Source organism: Penaeus monodon, chromosome 30 (assembly GCF_015228065.2).
Source record: "Penaeus monodon isolate SGIC_2016 chromosome 30, NSTDA_Pmon_1, whole genome shotgun sequence".
NCBI classification, from domain to species: Eukaryota; Metazoa; Arthropoda; class Malacostraca; order Decapoda; family Penaeidae; genus Penaeus; species Penaeus monodon.
The window spans coordinates 27,822,222-27,822,478 of NC_051415.1; the positions used below are offsets into that span (position 1 = coordinate 27,822,222).

Below are 257 nucleotides of genomic sequence, written 5' to 3' on the forward strand. Positions count from 1 at the left end.
AAATTGAGAAAATAAAAAATGAGATAAGGGAGAGAAGGCGGGGAAAAGAAAAACCTGATAGACGAATACGAAATGCGAAAGAAAAGAGATAAGTAAAATGGGGGATGAAAAATGAGGAGACAGAGAAGATGGAAGATAAAGAAGGAGAAGGCGATATAAGAGAAGGGGAGAAGGAAAGGAGAACGAAACTGAGGAGATGAGGAAAAGAGAAAGACAACAAACCAAATATGAAAGCAAGGAGGGAAGACTGTAAAGAA

At 38.1% G+C, this 257-nt stretch overlaps 1 protein-coding gene across 1 annotated transcript in view; it reads right to left on the minus strand.

Annotated features, from left to right (window-relative positions):
* The window catches only part of LOC119592394 (neuropeptide FF receptor 1-like), a 97,236-nt gene that overhangs the window by 15,732 nt on the left and 81,247 nt on the right, over window positions 1-257 (minus strand). The window lies entirely within an intron of this gene.